Source organism: Artemia franciscana, chromosome 7, assembly GCF_032884065.1.
Source record: "Artemia franciscana chromosome 7, ASM3288406v1, whole genome shotgun sequence".
In the NCBI taxonomy this organism is placed as follows: domain Eukaryota; kingdom Metazoa; phylum Arthropoda; class Branchiopoda; order Anostraca; family Artemiidae; genus Artemia; species Artemia franciscana.
The window spans coordinates 59,594,996-59,615,279 of record NC_088869.1 but is presented as its reverse complement, the minus strand read 5'-3'; the positions used below and the strand labels follow the sequence as shown (position 1 = coordinate 59,615,279).

The 20,284-nt window shown below is 33.6% G+C and overlaps 1 protein-coding gene across 2 annotated transcripts in view; it reads right to left on the bottom strand.

Annotated features, from left to right (window-relative positions):
• LOC136029549 (E3 ubiquitin-protein ligase HUWE1-like) overlaps window positions 1-20,284 on the bottom strand; it is a 54,035-nt gene that overhangs the window by 27,129 nt on the left and 6,622 nt on the right. Inside the window, exon 1 of one of the 2 annotated variants that reach the window (XM_065708023.1) lies at window positions 11,177-11,235. The exons of the other annotated variant lie outside the window; for it this stretch is intronic. The gene's annotated coding sequence lies outside the window, so the exon portion shown is untranslated. Of the gene's footprint in view, window positions 1-11,176; window positions 11,236-20,284 lie in introns of those variants that run through there. 2 annotated transcript variants of the gene reach the window in all.

Genomic DNA, 20,284 nt, shown 5'->3' with positions numbered 1-20,284 from the left:
TTTGGAGAAGGAGGGTTGGAGAAGGATTTATCTTGGGGATTTGGAGGTGGGGGATAGGCAAGGATATGGACAAATCATGATGAGGAAGGCGCAATTTGTTTCCAGTTGATGGGAAGTGAAAATAATTAGGATTTATTTCAAGACATTTATTAAATGCAAAAAGTCTCAGACCTGACTCACTTTGACAGGGTAGGCACAAGGGATAAAGCAAATGGGCTGGAGGTGGGGTTTCTTGGATATAGGGTAAGAAGGAGTTAAATCGAGAGGATTTTTAAAAGAGAGGAAAGGGAGAGATGGAAAGGCAAGAAGGTTCTGGGAAAGGGAAGTGGGGTGGGAAATTTCTGGGAGGAGGGAGGTCAGATTTACTTTGGCAAATGACAGGTGAGGCCTGAACCAGTCAACAAAATCTTGAGCACATGGAGCGGATAGGATATGCAAGGGAGTTTGTGACTGGAAGGGTATGAGTAAGACGAGATTACAGGAGGATTTAGGTGTAATGGTGATTTGACTGGCCATGAGTAAAGATCTGGGTTGGAAAGGTGTTTTGGGGAGAGGATACCTGGATATGTTGCTTTGTATTGGATAGGGAGGGAGGTAATGAGAGGTATTTAATAAGGGAAGAATGGGACCTGTAATGCTGCCTAAAAAAAGAGGCTTTCCAGGGTGAAATCTTTAATTGGTAACAGTTGGGACTGCCCAAGTTTGTAAACTCGGCTATTGTTTGCAGCTTGTTTTTTCTTGCAAAAAGGAAAAGAGGGGACTTATATATGCAGGTTATCACACCCTAAACAAGGCCTGCTTGATACTAACTTACATAAGCGAACATGGTCAAAATTACCCTTTGCTTTAGTACACTTGCCAGTGAGGTGAAAACAATGTAAGTGCAATAACAAGCACTTCTTTTGGTCATACTTGCTATTTAAAAAACGAAAACAAACTCTTGGCTAGCTTCATTTCATTTTTTTTAGGTTATGGGTAACAAATCAAGTGATTATAGGGTACTTTGGACCTAATTTGCAATTTCCTTGCTTAAAAAACTTGCAATTTTTTTAACACTATTATCAGGAATACTCTTTTTCTAGCAGCTTGCTTGGAGCACAATCATGTCCAAAAGCACATTTACAAATATATACATGCATTTATATATATATATATATATATATATATATATATATATATATATATATATATATATATATATATATATATATATATATATATGGTTGTATATATATATATATATATGTATGTATATATACATAGGCTATATATATATATTTATAAACATATATTTTGGTCTCAAAAGACCAAAATATCTCATCTTATCTAAGTAATTTAGGGCTCTCAAATTTCAGGAAAACATTATGGGAGTTTATGCTAACATTATCGTCTGTTTAATATCAATAAAACAGCACTTATACTTCTGAAACCATGATTACACATTCATGAAACCCAAGATTACAAAGCAAAAGAGAAAAAAATCCCAAGAGTTTCTGCCATTTTTTCTCTCTTTTCTTTATTGGCTGTTGGTACTGCCCAGATTGTTTCACTTATTTTCTTGTTATCCCCCCCCCCCTATCTCTATCTTTCTAGTTTTCCTTTTAATTTTTACATATTTTATGTCTTGTTTCTCTTTGTGTTTATTCACTTATTTCTGCCCCCTTCCCCTTTTTGACCAGTTTTTATCTTTTTAGCTCTTTTTTTGACTTTATGCAGTTAAATTATTGACACTTTTTTAATGTCCCTTTTAATTGTTATATATATATATATATATATATATATATATATATATATATATATATATATATATATATATATATATATATATATATATATATATATATATATATATATATATATATATATATATATATATATATATATATATATATATATATATATATATATATATATATATATATATATATATATATATATATATATATATATATATATATATATATATATATATATATATATATATATATATATATATATATATATATATATATATATATATATATATATATATATATATATATATATATATATATATATATATATATATATATATATATATATATATATATATATATATATCTTGATCTTTTTTGTATTTATTTGCTTATTTTGCCCCCTTCCCCTTTTTTAAAAGTCCCTTTTAATTTTTTTCTGACTTGTATTTCTTTAAGCTGAGTTTGACCAGTTTGTATCTTTTTAATTGACTTATTACAGTTTAATTATTGACTCATACATTATTATTTTTATTTTTTGTTGTTGTTTTTTGTATTTTTGACATTTTTGTGCAATTTTTTGTTGACTCTGAAGTCTGAATTCGGCCCCTTGTGGGCTTGTGATAGAGATTTTTTTAACAAGTATATTATTATTATCTTGCATAAGTTTACCTTTTTGTGAGATTTATGTCTCATTCAGACCTAAAAGAAGAACTGTTAGAATTATTACTGCTCAGAGGTCAAACACATAAGAAAATATTGCAAGTGCTGTAATTGAGTGTAAGGACAAGTATCATATTCCCCAATAAAAAAGTGCATTGATAACAACAGATAGGGCCAAGAGTATGATCAGCATAAGAAAAAGGGTTTTTTGCTATTTTGAAAGAAACAATTAATCACAAGATACTTGTTTACCATTGTGTCATTCATCAAGAAGTACTTTAAATTCATGGAAGAAAGTTGTAAATTTATGGAATTAGTGATTACAGTCATCAACTCCATTTTGAAATGGAGAGTGACTATGCTGATCAATACTTCATAACAATGAATATGGCTTATCAAGAGGGGACGTTTCAAAATTTTTTGCATCCCTTTTTCCAGAAATTAATGCATTTCACCTTCAGAGGGGTGTTCAATACCCAGAGCTAACAAATGATCAGTGGGTCCAAACTTTTACGTCGTGGTAGACATCATGTCTCGTCTAAATAAGCTTAATTGTAAACTACAAAGAAAAGGAAAGTTAATTTTTTTGGTATTAGAAGAAGCAATAACATTCAACAAAAATATCCTTTTTGCTCAGAATATTGAGATGGAGATATTGTTTCACTTTCTGAGTCTGCTGAAGCACTGCCAAGAAAATAATTCCTTTATTGATAAACATCACTAACAAAAAAAAATCAAACCAAAAAGGGAAAGGATGGCAAATGCAAGCTATTTTAGCTGATTTTAAGAGCTGGAAATACTGTTCCAAGCATTGAAACTGCTCATGTCTTCCTTCTTCAGATCATTTAAAGCAGGCCACTTGTATTGTGGCCAATGCTATGATAAATGAGTGGAAATTTTCTCCTTTTGAAACTGACATTGGTAACTTTGAAATACAGTTGCTGGTTTTAAAAAACAAGGAGATATGGCACTGTAAATCTGAACATCTTTGTGTTAAATTGGAAATAGTAGAGAGAGAAAAACGTGACCCTAGTTCACAATACAAGTGGCCCACTTTAAATGATCTGAAGAAAGAAGATATGAGCAGTTTCAATGCTTGTAACAGTATTTCTGGCTCTTAAAATCAGCTAAAATAGATTGCATTTGCCATCCTTTCCCTTTTTGGTTTTGCATATACATGCAAACAATCTTGTTTCAAGCATTATCAGAAGTAAACTGAAAAGTTGTCTTATTGATGAGAACTTAGAACCATGCCAAAAAAAAAAAATAAAATAAAAAAAAACAATACACACCTAACTGATTCAAACTTCACAAGGAGATACAAGCATATTGTTTGCATCAACAAATATTTATTTAGTGTGATAACTTTGTTCAATTTAATGTACTACTTTATTTAGTGCAAAAATAGTTTATTAAACATGCAGATTTTAGCTAATAAGCTTGCTGACCACTACCATAGGGTATAAATCAAACTGAAGAAAACATACAAAAACAATACTCTGCAATATCAAACAAGTTTCAATATCTCACATTTTTGTCCATGTTCATAAATCATTTTTTGATAACATAATTTTATTTGATTTCTTAAGAAACTCAGCTACAAGATTTGAAAATGATGTTATTTACAAGAAGGAATTGCCTTCTATTTTGAGCTCATAAGGCACTTTGACAAGGGTGGAAGAGTCAAGAGCCAAGAGCACATATGGTATGAGCTCTAGCAAAATTCTAAGATTCAATAGATTGATTTAAAAGGAAAATCAGAGGCTGAATGCCCGTCAGGATTTATAATAAGAGCTCTGAGTCATGAGGTCCTTCTAAATATCAAAATACATTAAGATCCAATCACCCATTCATAAGTTATAAATACCTCATTTTTTCTAATATTTCTTCTCCCTTCAGCCCCCAAGATCGTCAAATTGGGGAAAACAACTTTATCAAGTCAATTTATGCAGCTCCCTGACACACCTACCAATTTTCATCACCCTAGCACATCCAGAAGCACCAAACTCGCCAATACACTGAACCCCACCCCCCAACTCCCCCAAAGAGAGCGGATTCAATACAGTTACGTCAATCACATATCTACAACATTTGCTTATTCTACCCACCAAGTTTCATCCCAATTTCTCAACTCTAAGCATTTTCCAAGATTTTTGGTTTCCCCTCCAACTCCTCTCCAGTGTCAACAGATGTGGTAGGGATTCGAAATAAGAGCTCTGAGACATGATTTCCTTCTAAATATCAAATTTCATTCAGATCTGGTCACCTGTTTTTACATTTATGTTTAAGTTTACATTTACGTTCTTAAGTTTTAAGTTTAAAATTACCACAATTTTTCAAATTTTTCCAAATCAACACCCCCCAGCTCCCCCAAAGAGAACAGATCCGTTCCAATTATGTCAATCACGTATCTATAACTTGTACTTATTCTTCCCATCAAGTTTCATCCTGATCTCTCCACTCTAAGCATTTTCCAAAATTTCCAGTTTCCAAGATTTCTGGTTCCCCACTCCAACCCCCATGTTCTTGGATCCAATTCGAATTGAAAATAGAGTATCTGAGACATAAGATCCTCCTATATATCAAGTTTCATTAAGATCCAATCATCCATTTGTAGGATAAAAATACCTCAATTTTCACATTTTCCAAGAATTCTGGTTTCCTCCTCCTCCAACTCTCTCAATGACACCAGATCTGGTTGGGATTTAAAATGAGAGCTTTAAAGCACAATATCCTTCTAAATATCAAATTTCATTAAGATCTGATCACCTGTTTGTAAGTTACAAATACCTCATTCTTCTAATTTTTCTGAATTCCCCCCCCCAACTCCACCAAAGAGAACGGATCTGGTCTGATTATGTCATCCATGTATCTTGGACTTGTGCTTATTCTTCCCACCAAGTTTCATCCTGAGCTCTCTGCTTTAAGCATTTTCCAAGATTTTCAGTCTCTCCCCCCCCCCCCCAACAACGCTGAATCCAGTCGAGATTTAAAATAAGAGATATCAGTTACAATGTCTTTCTAAATATGAAATTTCATTTAGATCCGATCACTCCTTTATAAGTTAAAAATCCCTCATTTTTTATAATTTTTTTTCAGAATTAACCCCCCCCCCAACTCCCCCAAATAGATCAGATCCGTTCTGGTTATGTCAATCACATATCTAGGACTTCTGCTTATTTTTCCCACCAAGTTCCATCCCTCCACTCTAACCATTTTCCAAGATTTAAGGTTCCTTCCCCCCTCACCCCCCAGTATCACTGGATCCAGTAAGGATTTAAAATAAGAGCTGTGACACATGATATCCTTCTAAATATCAAATTTCATTAAGATCTAATGACCCATTTGTAAGTTAAAAATATGTCACTTTTTCTAATTTTTCCAATTTAACCAACCCCACTCCCCCCCCCCCCCCAGATGGTCAAATGGGGGAAATGACAATTTCTAATTTAATCTGGTCTGGTTCCTGATATGCCTACCAAATTTCATTATCCTAGCTTACCTGGAAGTGCCTAAACTAGCAAAACCAGGACAGACAGACCAGCAGAGCAACAGACCAACCAACAGAATTTGCAATTGCTATGTCACTTGGTAGATTCCAAGTGCCATAAAAACCATCATGAATTAAAATCAAGTTGCCATAAAGCCATGGCTGATTGGAGAAAAAGCCAAGACAGATAATCTGAGTGAGAGGCAAAGCTGGCATAAGTCTTTTCCAGGACTGTATTAAAATGATGTCATTTTCACTTGTTGATAGATGATCTTATCATTCATTCATCCATCCATCCTAGGGCAAAACTAATCTAGATAGTCATAGAATTAACAGATGATTGAGATTTTTGAGTTGACTCATGACAGACAATGTCCACTGGACCTGTATGCAAAACAGGCGACTGAATTTGCTTGGAATCATAGGTGAACAAGTGACCTAAACCTAACAGGCTTGCCCACTTAGAGTCTCAGACAGACTACTGTGTTTTAAGATTGACACATACCAACAAGTCCCCTGGAATTGCAGGCAAATAGGAAGATCCATAGTTTTCCAAGTATTTTGGTAAATAGCTGGAGTAGCTAAGACACATTTGGAGATGCATGCCTGCCTAGAGTCTATGATAGGTTGACCAAGTTTTAGAATTTACACATGGCCATACATGTTTATAAATCCTTTTTTAATGATATTATTTGATTTTATTTCTTAAGAAACTCAGCTACCAGATTTGAAAAATGATACTTTCTACAAAAAGGAATTACCTTCTATTTTGTAACTCAGCAACATTTCTCAAATGTTTGTCATCAGCTGAGTTGCTTATGAAATCAAGTGAAATTATATTATAAGAAAAATGATTCAGAAACATGGATAAGATTAAAAGAGTATATGATAGATTGAAATTTGCTTTATTATAAAAAGTAAGAATTTCATTAGTAGTGTTTTATCTAATTTTGTAAATAGCCTAGAACTATATATAGAACTCTTAGTGGGGGAAGGGAGGGTGCATTGCTACAAAAATGACTATAAACATCAAAAACCACATATGAAATATAATGGTACTACTCTAATTGTTTTATAGTGTATCCTTCAGAAAAGCTGGTCATATCAGGTGGTACCAATGAAATTCTTACTTTATAATGTGAGCATGGTTCTATTCATTAAATTGTCATGTAAACTTCCATTGTTATTGGCGTTTTTCAATAAAATTTGTCTCCAACACTATTGCAATTGCTCTGCAGTATGGTTTTCAGATCAAGAATACAACAAACCTGTTTTAACAAAGAAAACATGACAGGATATCATAAGAAGATAAACAATAAAGAAACATATTATTATGACTTTATCTAGAAGCATCAGAGATGGAGTGAGGGGATGTAATGTCACAAATACAGTCTTAACACTACAGGTCCAGAGGACCTTAAGGCTCTTAAATGGATCATATCTCAAATAAAAGAAATCTACTAGTATTACCTTTATTTTATTAATATGTTTCCTTCTGTGGATCCACTAATCTAGGATATTACATTTTATCCTTAGCCTTGTCAATAGCATCACTTAATTGTAAAAAAATGAGAATAGTTGACTAAATATATTATTTAAAAATGCGCATGGAAATAGAAACAAACATGAAGATCTGATTAATTGAACCTCCCCCATGTTCTTAAATGGAAATTTTATTTATTTATTATGTTTGTGCAGCTTTTTATATAGTCTAGGGCTATAACTGACCCTATTAGAAGGACAGGGTGTAATTGTCATGATAGCAGCAATTATACATAGAAATAGGGTAAAATATTGAGAACTTAGACAACTAATCCTTATTTCAATAGCTAAATTGCTGTAAAATCCTTATCATACCACCTACAGAGTGGATTGCTTCACCATTGGATTTGTCAAGATCTTCTTAATAAGTATGATATTAACTTCAATAATTAACCATAAACAGCAATCAAAATTCTATATCTACTGGCAAACAACAATGGAGCCTAATCTTGGACACACATTTAAAGCTTGAACCTAATCTTGAAAAATACTGCCTAATCCTGGACACAGGACCTTAAAGTTAGAAAAAAGCATAAAATTGTAGTTTAGCCACTTTTTGCTATCTTGAAAAGGGGTTAGGTTAGGAAAATAAAACTTTCAGTAATAAGTTCAAGGCCAAAAACATACTCTGGGAAGGTATTGTCAAGCTTCCATGTTAACCATCTTCTGATTTCTAAATCTTAAAAACGTACCTACTTTAATTTACCTATTAAAATTGACAGGCAGTAGAATAAGACCAAGTGATTGTCAAGGGAGACATAGAACTAGCCTGGGAAAATTTTAAGAACACTCCACTCCAAGCTGAGAGGATATGCAATTCAAGTTCATTCATGAAGGCACTAAAACACTCCCACACCTGAACCAGTCTATTAAAGGGGCTATGAACCATAAGAAGAAGGCTTTTTCAAAGTATAAGAAATGCAAATGCACACACCACAGCAATCATTTCGCAAGAACAAGGAATAAAGTGAGACAACTAACTAGGCACTTTATAGCTGATTATGAAGATAAATTGGCATTGAACATTAAAGACAACCCAAAGAGGTTCTGGAGATACATATCTGCTAAAGATAAGAGCAGACAAACCATTCCATTCCTGCTCAACCCTGAAGAAAAAAAGCTGGCAGAACCAGATGACATTACAAATTTGTTGAACAACACATTTGAAGCCAACTTCTCAGTAGACCTCCCTGACAAGCCACCATGTTCTGCCTCCCAGGGTGGTTGAGTACCAAATGCCAAAAATTTATGTCATAATGGATGAGATTAAGATAAGGCTGAGTAAACTAGACCTCAACAAGGCTAAAGGCCTAGACAGTATATATCCCAGGCTCCTTAAAGAACTTGTGGATATAGTGACCAAGCTGTCACTTCACATTAGTAGCCTACCTACATATTGATGGAAAGCCACTATTACTCCAATATTCAAGAGAGGATCTAGAACCCAGCCTGAGAACTATCAACCCAACAGCCTGACCTAGGTTGTTGCCATTATTGAAGTGATAGCCAATGATGTAATCATATTGCATATGACCAAAGGATGGCCTTCTTTTTGGTGGTCAGCATGGCTTCAGGAAAGACATGCCTATCAAGCAAATCTAATATTAGCTTATGAATCTATAGCTTATCTGCTGGGAGCAGGGTTTCCCAGTCAAAATGTTCCTACTGGATCAAGCTAAGGCCTCTGATAAAATGTCTCATTGTTACCTGATCATCAAGCTGTCAGTATATCAGATGGATAATAATGTTGCCCAGTGGACCCACAGCTTCATATCTGATAGAATCCAGATTGCTGTTGTATATGATGAAAGGGGTGACCTCATCTACTCCATATCAGTTCACCACCACATTAAGAATGGTGTCCCCCAAGGGACCAAATTACATGCAACACTGTTTGACCTCTACATGTATGACACTCCTTAGGTGGTCAAGAATGGCTTGGAACTGTATGCTGACAATTATAAACTCTTTGGTCCAGCAGCCTTAACAGAAAATTACTCTTCTCTGCCAGAATATCTTGACAACCTCTGTCTATGGACAACAACCTGGATGCTGGAATTCAACTCATGTAAATGCAAAGTCCTTCATCTCAGTCTAAACAATCCCTGCAATAGGTATCAAATGGTTGACTCTGGAGGTGCCAATATGCCCATTCAGAGTGCCAAGGAAGAGCAAGATCTTGGGTTAATCATTGACAATAAGCTTAAATTTCATAATCCAGGTCAGAACCAAGCAGCTAAGGCAAACAAGGTCCTCGGTTTGATCAAGTGTCCAGTGATAAGTCACCAACTGAGAGTTATCAAGAAGCTTTACACAGCCCTTGTTCATCTTCACCTTGAGTTTGGCATGTCAATTGCCAATCCACACCTTAAGTGTGACATGAAGATACTGGAGAAGGTCTAGCATAGAGCAACCAAGCTCCCTTTTGCCAAACAACAGATCTCCTACAAGCATGGACTAGAAAAAATTGACTTGCCTACCCTAACATACCATAGAAAGACAGGAGATGTCATCCTCACATTTAAGATGATGACCAGTGACACTATTAAGCCCATTTTTGATCATAGTAAATACACCAGAACACAAGGAACCCCTTTAAGACTACATCAAAAATTTAGCAGAAAGCATGAAAAGTTCAACTTCTTCACTTATCATGGTGTTCCACTGTGGAATTCACTCTGCAAATCTACCATGATTGTCAGATCAGTTGACAGCTTCAAGATTGGTATCAACCATGACTAGAGTGGTAAAACATTGAAGATGCAGTACAATGAACTAGTATCATCCAGCAGGGTCTATTAGGTGCCACCCATTTCTTTTAGTTCTCTAACAAGCCTGGTCAGCAATGTATTTAGTGGCACCCAACAATGAAACCAGACTGTCCTGTATAAATCTAAATAAAAATGATCAACTTACAAACTGTGACACAAGTATTCAGTTTCTGTTAGGTTGAAACATCTGAATGTTCTTCAACCTTAGTCACAAGAAGATGTGATTTAAGGTAAAAACAATATTTTACCTTAATTCTCAGTTATCAGCTTCTTTTTCTCTGGTTTTAGTTCTCAAAATGCAATTCCTGTTTTTTGAGTAGAATTTGAAGCCATATTGATGGTTTTTTCCTTCTAAATTTAGGAAATATATTCTTAAATTTTGGAAATTTCATAAATTGGGAGCAAAGCTGAGAAGCTCAAAACATTTTCTTATGCTTTATTTCAGCAGAAGATCTGTTTTGCAAGGTTTCACTTTCATAATAAAAATATTTTTAAAGGTCATCAAAGTTTAATACCCTCTAGAAGAAGGAGCAGAGGTTGGTAGGCCTACTTCAAAATACCTTCAAATGATAAACTTTAGTCTCTAGACCCATCCCTGATAGTTTCCTTTTTTCCTTCCCTAACCTCTTTCCAAGACGCCAAAAAGCAGCTACACTAGAATTTTAACAAAAACATTTACATAGACTGTCGAATTAACTCTAACAACATAATGCACTTAAAATTTCTGGTTGAAGTTAAATAAACCTTAGAATTTTATTATATTAATCATCAATTTAAACAATAATGTGCTACAATATTACAGACTTTACATTAATCGCTTAATTAAGAACAATAGAGTCTTTTTTTTCATTATCCAAAGGGAAAATAACTATCCCATAAGTCAATATCGTTTAGAATTCAGCCTGCATTAAGAATTCCATAATACTAACAGACACAAGGAGCTTGTCCACATTTCTAGATAGGGTTAAAAGATTACCTTTTTTGCAATGATTCAATGAATTTCAAGATTATCTTTTATTCTTTAGCAAATAATGATTATGAGGATTAATGTCAGTGTTGATCATTGAATATTTAGCAAAGAAAAGCTGAAATTTCTTCATCACACCGAAAATTAAAAAATACGACTAGAAAAATAAAAGGAAGAAATGAATTAAAGATTTAAATTTTTTCATTACTTCTAATTTATTGGATCCATTTGCTAATTTTATTTTGTCATTAGGATAAGATAGGTATAGATAGATACTTTATTTTATGAATAAACCAAAAACAGGTATTTCACAGAAAAAAAAATACACGTAGACGCTACAAAAAAAAGAAAAATGAATACACACTATCGAAAACAAAACATAAATACTAACTAAAAGTCAAATCTCTTCGTGCGTGATAAAAATATGTTTGCAATAGTCTGATCTCTATTATTTCTAATTATCAGCGATAAAGAAAACGGCACACTTAGTTCATATTCATTCATTTCGAATTCCATTACTATACCTGCTCTACAACAAACAGGACAATCAAATAGAAGATCACAGCATGTTTCCATTAGAAGGCACAAGCACAATGGAGAGTCAGCTTTCCCAATCCTATTTTAAAAAATGAAGCAATCTGCTATTCCCAGTAATAAGCTGTGTTAATCTGCTATTTGTGTGGATTTTTGACGCTGAGATAAGGTCATCTTTATTTTCGAAAAAGTTAGCCGACCATGTGCTAACAGAGTTTTTAGACTCATCAAAACAACTTGCAACAAAAACTCATTTAAAAATTTACGGTCTATATGAAAGGGCTGAGATACACTAAAGTCATTAAAGGAATCACCCAAAAAATGTGCAATAATATGGTCAGTATAGTGGCTATGATGTACCAAATAGCTGATTCCACTCAAGGTAGGACTCAAAACCCACGGCCAATTTTAAAGTCGACAATTTTTTCCGTATCTTAATATACTTAATTCCAATGCTCTAAAAGCCATTGGAAGCCATCCTGCAAAAGCAGTTACCACATGCGTTTGAGCTGTGTTAAAAGATATAAAAATTATGATCATAGAAGATCTTTGCGCCGACCATAGCATTCGCTGAATGTTTTTTTCTAAGCTGCAAATTCCAATTTATAATTAAAATTGGTTTGAAACGAACAACCGGCTAGAATTGTTGCGCTTAAGAAAATTTCGACTGCACTGAATAAGCTTTAGCATTAATACCCAGTATTTTAGGAAGTCTCACTCTGTTTCATACCCTGATAATTTTTGTTTTTAATTTTAATGTCGATCTTTAGTTCACAAGAAAATATTTAACCATTTTAAAAATGTTGTCGTTTTCATGTGGAACTATTTTGTCTGTCACGGTTTCAATTTTCAATTTCATGTAATTTTTTATTTATTCAGCTAAAAATCGCGTCTTTGACGATGGCTGTAAGATCTAAGACCCGAGTAACAACGACAAAACAGCTGTGTGGTAAGCTATTAGGATACCACAAAAAACATAAAGCTAGTTGGATTATGCAAAACTATATGAAATCTTTCGAGCAAAGGGAAATAAACTATTAATCTGACTTTCAATATTTTTAAAGTCTTATTTAGCCATCAAGTTACGTTAGGTTTGGATGGTCCAGGTTTTATAATAAAAAAATTCACTGATGAAAAAAAGGATAAAATAACTAAAGTAATGAAAGTAATTGAATGAAAATCAGCTAAGGCTAGAACATCATTTTCATTTATTTAAAGCCTTCGTAGAATGTTTCCGATTTTCCAACAGATGTTCTTAAAAGCGTTTTTTTTTTTTTAATATCAATTGCTTCTACATTTTAATCGGTGACTGTCGAATGTATGTCAAGAATTGACAAAACTTGAGAGATGGAAAAATAAGAATATTAAGCAATTTGACATTTCAGCGGTTAATTTTTTAGTATTGCTATTAAACAAGTAAAACTTTGAATTCGGTCCCATTTTCAATATTTTCTTTTCTGTCTGTTGAGAACGACAGTTCACCAGCTGTATGAATTTTGGACCAGACTTGACCCTTTTAACTACCCTTTCTCGGTTCATTACTCGCTGTTTAGTTGAAAAAAGGCTTGTGCCACCTTTATCGGAGTTGGAGTCATCAACAAATTTTAAAACTGTATGATTAGAGGCAGAAGCTGACCTATTGTGATTTCATCACCATCCACCAACACCAAAGTTTCAGTAGAAAGGTGGATTGTTTTTTTAATCTAATGAAGTGAATACCTTGGTAAAAGGAACTTCAAAATGCTAAACTAAAGAGGCAGCAGTCCCTTCTGTAAGCTTTCGACGGAGGACATAAATCTATTTCAGGTATATAGGGAGGGCAAGAAGAGACAGTTTTTAAAATCATAAAAAACCTGTGCGCTCTTTGTACTTTCCACATTATGTAGTATCTGCATGAAAATTGGTAGGCTGTCTAAAATTTGGACTTGTTTTTTTTTTTATCAATTTAGGACTTGGATATCGTTTATATACCAGATCAGGAATCTTCGTCAGTTTTAAACCAACAGAAGAGACATTTTGGAGGCCATATAGAAATTTGGATTGCTCGAAGAATATTCATTTTGATTGATCACTTTTTGGAAGACACAGTTTTGGAAGAGAAAATAGGGTTCTTTAGTATAATTATCTACACCAGGACTTCTTTGATATTAACAAACAACGTCTTCCACCTCAAGATTTGAGAAAATCGGAGCTTGAAGGGTCGCACGCAGGTAAACAGTCGAACAGAGATGTATTTTCATGAATAGTTGGTCCATTTCGGCCTTAAAACTATCTATTACCTATAGGTATAAAATTCTACTGGAGTTTAATTGAGCTGCTTGACGGATTTTACGTTTACTAGTTGTTGGGTTTCAAAGGAAAACAGTTAATGGCTTCCATTGCTACGAATACTGGCTTTAGGCTGTGAAGATTTCGACACCTGATATTTAGCAAAAACAAGAATTTGGATATGGTTTTATTTTAAGCCGTTTCATTTGTTATATTTTTTAAGCTTTGTGAGTCTCTAGTATGTTCCAGAAATCGGTGCAACTGCTTTATAAATCAGCAAACTTTCTTTTTGAAGTCGCTCTGATAAAAAAATTGCTGTGAATTTTTGTGTCCTATGATGCACATGAAACATTCGTCTATAATTGCATTTTAAATATGGTACAAAATACTTTTTTTCTACTTCAAGATATTTAATTTAATTAATAATTTAATTCATTGCCTTGAAAGCCTTTTTCCATGATGTTATTTTCAGTTTCTTATGCTAAAATTTCTTCATTGTCACAAAAAAGCACAAAGTTAGTTGTCATTTTGTTACTCATAGTAAATTTTGGTTATGAATTCACCATTGCAAAAAAATTATCTGGGTATCCGGTGCTTAGTTTTTGTTTGAATCCTATCTTAAGCTCACATTTCCGGTTGAGAACAGGAAAATGAAACTGCTTTATTAAAACGTCAACAAGGAGCTGTGAAAGTACGGGGTACAATTGGCCAGTTTCGCTGGATTAATTTAGGCTATAGCTAAACTATAAAGTAGTTATTAGGTAAAAACAACAAGGTAATTTTTGAAATATAGCCCCCCCCCCAATTAGGAAAGAATTAGAGTACCTGACTTGTATATAGCTAGTTTTTGAAATGAGTCAAAACTTCACATATATTGCTCTGAGCTCAATTTATAGCTTCTATTTGTAGCAGTCACTTTGTTCACAAAAACTTAGCTTTTAATTAGCTCATTTTTTTATTGAATCAAAAATAAACTTGTTTTGGGAACTTATCTGAAACTGCCCTTTGTACTTTGTCTATATTTATTCCAATAAGTGCTTGGCTTTTTCTAACACGGAATTAAGCAATAATTCTTTTTTTTACCGAGTCAAGACTTAGATAGTTTGTGCATTAATTTTGTTTGAAACTTACATTTAATAGTCATTTCGGCTACTTTACACTTTAATTTTTGCGGTTGACGGAAGAAGTTTGGAACCACATTGACTTTGATAGCAAAAATATAAGCGACTGAATTTCTTTTCGTCCACCATTTTGGAACAAAGTTAAGTAGTAAATATTTTTTAAACTTTTATCATTATTGACTTCTGGGATTATTCCTGAAAAACTCTTATCTTCCACCAGTTTATGTTTTTTTATCATGGAAAATTTACTCCAGAATCATTATTTTTGTATTCAACGCCAAATTCACTCGTAATTTTCTATTTAGAAGGTTATTCTCATAAGCCAAAATCAATGCCACGATATTTGACTAGTTAATGCAATCTAAGCTCTTGTTTTAGGTGGTACATTTAAGTATTTAAAATCGGTGCAGCTTCCAGAGCCATTCTTTTTTAATTGCATCCTTGGTTGATTTTCACTTTTAAAAATGTTGCCTCGGGTGCAATCTCGCATTGGTGACGTGTGTTCATATGCTGTGTAGGTTTTATGACTGTCTTAGCTCTATGACTGTCTACCTTAGTTCTGCTGCTCTAGGAATGAGGCATGGATGGATAATAGATAGACATATCTGTTAACAAATGAATTAGCATCATTTTTAGACAATCCTAATAAGGGGGTTTAATGCCAGAATTTCCTCTCATTCAATTCGACTATTTGTATTGGCGGACTGTCTGCTAACGCAAAAGAATTTGAAAGTATTGACTGGGGTAATGGTAATTATTGTTAGTGATATAGATAAACTGATAGTATTGCAATGGAACATGTTTTCACTAATAATACAAAAATGATGGAACTTTGCTCGTATATTAATAAAGAAAAAGTGCATTTAATTTGTCTCCAATAAACACATTTAAATAATCTGAAAAAAGTGTCCATACCAGGATAGAAATGCTGTTGAAAAGATAGGGATTCTGGGAGAAAAGGGGGCGGAGTGCTCATTTTTGGTAAAATTCTAGTTGATTGACTTTTGGCTATCTTGGAAAGGGGTTAGGCTAGGAAAATAAAACTTTCAGGGATGGGTCTACAGGCTAAAGTATGTCCCAATAAGTTATTTTGAAGTACCCACCTCCAATCCTTCTCCCTCTAGAGGGCCCTGACCTGTGATGACCTTTAAATAAACGTGTGTTATAAAAGTGAAACCTTGCAAAATAGATCTTCTGCTTGTATGAAGTTCAACAAAATTGTTTTCAGCAGCACAACTTTGCTCAATCCCAATTTATAAGGTTTTGAAAATATGCAAATACATTTCCTAAAATTTGAAAAAAAAACATTGATACATCTCAGAATTCTACTCAAATAACAGGAATTGCATTTTCAGAACTAAAGGCAAAGAAAAGGCAACTGGTAACTGAAAATTAAGGTAAAATGTTGTTTTTTCAAAATTTCAATAGGTATAGACCTGTAATGTAGGCAAATTTCAGGGCCCTCTAGAGGGAGAAGGAGTGGAGGTGTTTACTTCAAAATACCATCCCACAACATACTTTAGCCTTTAGACCCATCCCTGAAAGTTTCATTTTCCTAACCTAACCCCTTTCCAAGATAGCCAAAAGTCAATCAACTAGAATTTTACTAATACTATAATAGCCTATAAAGAATAAATAATTTTCAACCATTGATATTCCACTAGGTCCTGCTGCTGCTGTTGACCAGGTTTCAATTAGTGGAGTAACAGATCTGCAAAGTGATCATTGCACCATTAAGACTATAATCTCAAATATCTCTCACCAAACTAAACCTAGAAAAAGGAAGTTTATCAACAAGAAAAGTAAATGACCCACTTTCAGACAAATCCTACAAGAAGCTAATTATATTTTACTTGAAGACTTTTCCCAAATTGACAATAAAGTGAAAATACTTACCAAAATTATGATGGTTGCTGCTCACAAAGTAATTCCCAAGACAAGTCCCAACATTTGTGCTCCACGTGGCAATAAGAGAATTAAAAAAATGGTACAATGAAGTATGATCTATTGCAGTGAAAGCTACAAACATAGCAAAAAAGGAATTTCAAAGACATCCATCAATAAGCAATGCAAATGAATATGAATGTAGTTCAGCTAAAGTGAAAAAACAACATGTTTACAGGCCAAAAGAGAGGCATGGGAAAAATGTATGACTAACATAGATCATCACACTATAGTATCTAAGATTCACCAATATGTAAGCAAGATGAATGGGAAGAGAATGACACTTGATTGCAAGTATAAAATAAAACACCTGGGTCAACTAATAACTTCTGATTCTTTAAAAGCTGAATTTTTTACAAATAAATTCATGAAGAAACATCTAGACACTGTTTTGCCAAATCCACCTGTATGTGTCCTCCCTTCCATAGCCTTCCATAAGAAGTTGTTAATGTTACCTTTTTGGTTATCTGAGTACAGGTTGTGATGGGATACTGAGTTGGTTATGATGAGATACACATCAAGTGGTTGATTGGAACACCTGACATGTTTCAAGCTCAACTCCAGGAAGCATGTAATAATGCATGGAGTGATGCAAAATTTCCTACTACCAGTAAAATTATATTTATTTACCCAATCCTCAAACCTGAAAAACCACTCCTGTATCTTACAGACCAATATCAGTTCTCCCCACAATGGATAAAATATTTGATTAAAAGATTTTAAGGAGATTAGAATGGTTTGCAGAGGTGAATCAAATAATACCCCAATCTCAGACAGGTTTTTAGAAAGAGTCATAGTGCAATGGACAACATAAAGAAAAAAAAAAAAAGAAAAAAATATTACAGCTCCCGTCTTTCATGCGCGGCTTCATGTGCAATTAGTTTTAAAAGACAATATCATTCCAAACATCAAATTTCGTTAAGATCCCATCGCCCATTCATAAGTTAAAAATACTTCATTTTTTCTATTTTTTCTAACTGTTAGAATTATTACTGCTCAGAGGTCAAACACATAAGAAGATATTGCAAGTGCTGTAATTGAGTGTATGGACAAGTATCATATTCCCCAATAAAAGTGCATTGATCACAACACATAAGGCCAAGAGTATGATCAGCATAAGAAAAAGGGTTTTTTGCTATTTTGAAAGAAACAATTAATCACAAGATACTTATTTACTATTGTGTCATTCATCAAGAAGTACTTTAAATTCATGAAAGAAAGTTGTAAATTTATGGAATTAGTGATTACAGTCATCAACTCCATTTTGAAATGGAGAGTGACAATGCTGATCAATACTTCATAACAATGAATGTGGCTTATCAAGAGGGGACGTTTCAAAAAATTTTGCATCCCTTTTTCCAGAAATTAATGCATTTCACCTTCAGAGGGGTGTTCAATACCCAGAAATAGCATTTGATCAGTGGGTCCAAACTTTTACGTCATGGTAGACATCATGTCTCATCTAAATAAGCTTAATTGTAAACTACAAGGAAAAGGAAAGTTAATTTTTTTGGTATTAGAAGAAGCAATAACATTCAACAAAAAATATCCTTTTTGCTCAGGATATTGAGATGGAGATATTGTTTCACTTTCTGAGTCTGCTGAAGCACTGCCAAGAAAATAATTCCTCTATTGATAAACATCATTAACAAAAAAAAATCAGATACAAGAGAAGTATTTTTTCAGCAGGTTTCAGAAACAGCAGAGCAGCTTCAGCATTTGTCAAAAATCTTCTCAATGCTATGATAAATGAGTGGAAATTTTCTCCTTTTAAAACTGACATTGGTAACTTTGAAATACAGTTGCTGGTTTTAAAAAACAAGGAGATATGGCACTGTAAATTTGAACATCTTTGTGTTAAATTGGAAATAGTAGAGAGAAAAAAATGTGACCCTAGTTCACAATACAAATGGCCTGCTTTAAATGATCTGAAGAAGGAAGACATGAGCAGTTTCAATGCTTGGAACTGTATTTCTGGCTCTTAAAATCAGCTAAAATAGCTTGCATTTGCTATTCTTTCCCTTTTTGGTTTTGCATATACATGCAAACAATCTTTTTTCAAGCATTATCAGAAGTAAACTGAAAAGTTGTCTTATTGATGAGAACTTAGAACCATGCCAAAAAAAAAAAAAAAAGAAAAAACAGATACACACCTGACTGATTCAAACTTCACAAGGAGATACAAGCATATTGTTTGCATCAACAAATATTTATTTAGTGTGAAATTTTGTTTAATTTAATGTACTACTTTATTTAGTGTTTATTAAACATGCAGATTTTAGCTAATAAGCTTGCTGACCACTACCATGGGGTATAAATCAAACTGAAGAAAACATACAAAAACAATACTCTGCAATATCAAACAAGTTTCAATATCTCACATTTTTGTCCATGTTCATAAATCATTTTTTGATAACATAATTTTATTTGATTTCTTAAGAAACTCAGCTAGTAGATTTGAAAATGATGTTATTTACAAAAAGGAATTGCCTTCTATTTTGAGCTCATATGGCACTTTGACAAGGGTGGAAGAGTCAAGAGCCAAGAGCACATATGGTATGAGCTCTAGCAAAATTCTAAGATTCAATAGATTGATTTAAAAGGAAAATCAGAGGCTTAATGCCCATCAGGATTTAAAATAAGAGCTCTGAGTCATGAGGTCCTTCTAAATATCAAAATACATTAAGATCCAATCACCATTCATAAGTTATAAATACCTCATTTTTTCTAATATCTCTTCTCCCTTCAGCCCCCAAGATCGTCAAATTGGGGAAAACGACTTTATCAAGTCAATTTATGCAGCTCCCTGACACACCTACCAATTTTCATCATCCTAGCACATCCAGAAGCACCAAACTCGCCAATACACTGAACCCCACCCCCTAACTCCCCCAAAGAGAGCGGATCCAGTACAGTTACGTCAATCACATATCTACAACATTTGCTTGTTCTACCCACCAAGATTCATCCCAATTTCTCAACTCTAAGCATTTTCCAAGATTTTTGGTTTCCCCTCCAACTCCTCTCCAGTGTCAACAGATGTGGTAGGGATTTGAAATAAGAGCTCTGAGACATGAATTTCTTCTAAATATCAAATTTCATTCAGATCTGGTCACCTGTTCTTAAGTTAAAATTACCACAATTTTTCAAATTTTTCCAAATTAACACCCCCCAGCTCCCCCAAAGAGAACAGATCCATTCCAATTATGTCAATCACGTATATATAACTTGTGCTTATTCTTCCCATCAAG